Source organism: Oratosquilla oratoria, chromosome 25, assembly GCF_046742065.1.
Source record: "Oratosquilla oratoria isolate Oo_2021 chromosome 25, ASM4674206v1, whole genome shotgun sequence".
Classification (NCBI taxonomy): domain Eukaryota; kingdom Metazoa; phylum Arthropoda; class Malacostraca; order Stomatopoda; family Squillidae; genus Oratosquilla; species Oratosquilla oratoria.
Window position 1 is genome coordinate 36,824,932 of NC_134801.1, and position 2,500 is coordinate 36,827,431.

The following is a 2,500-nucleotide window of genomic DNA, read 5'->3' on the forward strand; positions in this document are numbered from 1 at the left end:
CATCTCAACCTTACATTGTTTTTTAAACTCAAAAGCCAACTTCATTGAACAGAATACAAAATCCACAGAGTCAGGATACAAACCACAACTTACTTTACATAAGTGGCAATTTACCATAAAAAAGTATTAGCAATACTTTTTCACAAAACCGCGACATAGCATTAAAAAATCATAACATAGTGACATAATAAAACAAAAAATCACCATAAAGGTATTTCTCGCCCGCATTATGTCCCCCTTTTATGTAGCAACCCTGTTACAGTGTGTGTGTGTGTATGTGTGTGTGTGTGTGTGTGTGTGTGTGTACACGCGCGCATGTGTGTGTGTATGTGTGTGTGTATTTACCTAGTTGCATCTTACGGAATGGGGAGCTACGCTCTTTGTGCGTGCGTGTATGCGTGCGTGCGTGCGTGTGTGTGTGTGTGTATGTGTGTGTGTATGTGTGTGTGTGTATGAGTGTGTGCGCGCGCGTATGTGTACGTGTGTGTTTGTGTGTGTGATTCACAATGGTCTTTGGATCACGAGTTGGATTCGTGATCGACAGCTATTTCCTTTCCGCAAGAGAGCTCAGAGCTCGTATATGACTGATCTATGTGTAATGCTTTGACCTTACACGCACACACAACCCAAACTCTCTGCCCACGAGAGTTGGAGTAACAACCCCCAGTGTAGCGATACTGAAATTATTTCAGCCCCGGGTGGGATTCGAACCCGGACCTCCGTAGTGGCAGCCGGAAACTTTACCAACTGCGCCACGAGTAGTGTGTGTGTGTGTGTGTTTACCTAGTTGGATTTTACGGGACGGGAGCTATGCTCGTTCTGACCCGTTTTCGCATCTCTCTACATCCAGTTTATTCTTGAACTCGCGTATAGTTCTGGCTTTCACTGTTTAGTTTGTTCCAGACATCGATCACTCTGTGCGGGAAACTGTTCTTTTTCAGGTCTCTTCTGTAACTGTCTTTCTTTAGTTTCTTATCGTGTCCTCTTGTTTCTCTCTTGTCCCATTTCAATAGGTCATCTCTATCGAGAACTTCCATCCCTTTCATAATTCTGAAGATGGTCAACAAGTCACCTCTTTCCCTTCTCAGCTCCAATGTTTTGTGTGTGTGTGTGTGTGTGTGTGTGTGTGTGTGTGTGTGTGTGTGTGTGTGTGTGTGTGTGTGTGTGTGTGTGTGTGTGTGTATGTGCTTGTGTGTGAGTATGTAAGATCACAACATTGTTCATAGATCAGGCTATATACGACTTCTGAAACCTCAAGCGGGAAGGTATCAGCATAGTGGAGGATCACGCTGTCCACAGGTAGGTAGGTATTTAACCAGCTTGGCTGTCTACAGTATAACGTTAGTCATGCTGCGACAAGTTTCGAAATACTTCGTCCTTTGCACTAATTTTTCAGCTGCGTTTGCACTCCATTTACGATAGCTCCAATCCTGAATTTTTCGTCACGTCCCCTCATTGCGAATTTCAAACGAATTCTTGGCTCTCGAGGGTGTCCTGATAATTTTCCCCACGTGTTCGTCCCTAAAATCTGATTTCCTGCACCATACCATCTGCTATAATCCTATATGCCTGTTCCTGAATATATATTTTTTACTTTCAGTTTTTAATTAAATTATGAATTCAGTAATGCAGTCCTACTGCACATGCGGACCGTTAGACACCCGTTGATCTGATTCTTACTAAACTGGTGGTAATTTGATGCTAGAAAACCAGTTTGAATAATTTTCCCTTTGTTTTTTTGTTTTTTATTTTACGTATGTATTAGAATCCGCTTTTTTTTTTGCCTCCGTATAATGTTTTCGTTTTCAATAACTTTATGATCTATTCTACATGTGCCAATCGATTTCATTCAGCTGAAATAAACCCCCTCGGCAATGGAAAGGTTAAATGGAGAGAAATAAGAAATCATATGAAAGAATAACAATCGTAATCATATCCGTATACATTTCATACTTTTCCTTTTTTCTCCTCATTTGACACAAAAGATATTATCGTATTAAGTTACGCTATCATGAAAGACAAAACAGGAATGCGGCAGATTAACAGAGAAGGAAAAATGGGGCTTTGTGAAGAATCACAAATTAATTTATACGCGACAAATGATTGCATGTGGTGAACGACGTATGAACAAGTTGCTCAAGGTAGCGACCTAAATCACAGGTATTACGTATTTCCTAGCTGTCGCCAGGTGATTTTATTCAGCGGAGAGAGGAAGAGAGAGAGAGAGAGAGAGAGAGAGAGAGAGAGAGAGAGAGAGAGAGAGAGAGAGAGAGAAGGTGAGAGTGAGAGGTAAATAGATGGATATATATATACATATATATATATATATATATATATATATATATATATATATATATATAGAGAGAGAGAGAGAGAGAGAGAGAGAGAGAGAGAGAGAGAGAGAGAGAGAGAGAGAGAGAGAGAGAGAGAGAGAGAGAGAGAGAAAGAGAGAGGGGGTGATGTGGATGGGGGAGAGACACCCCTTAAATGCCTTCAGGGA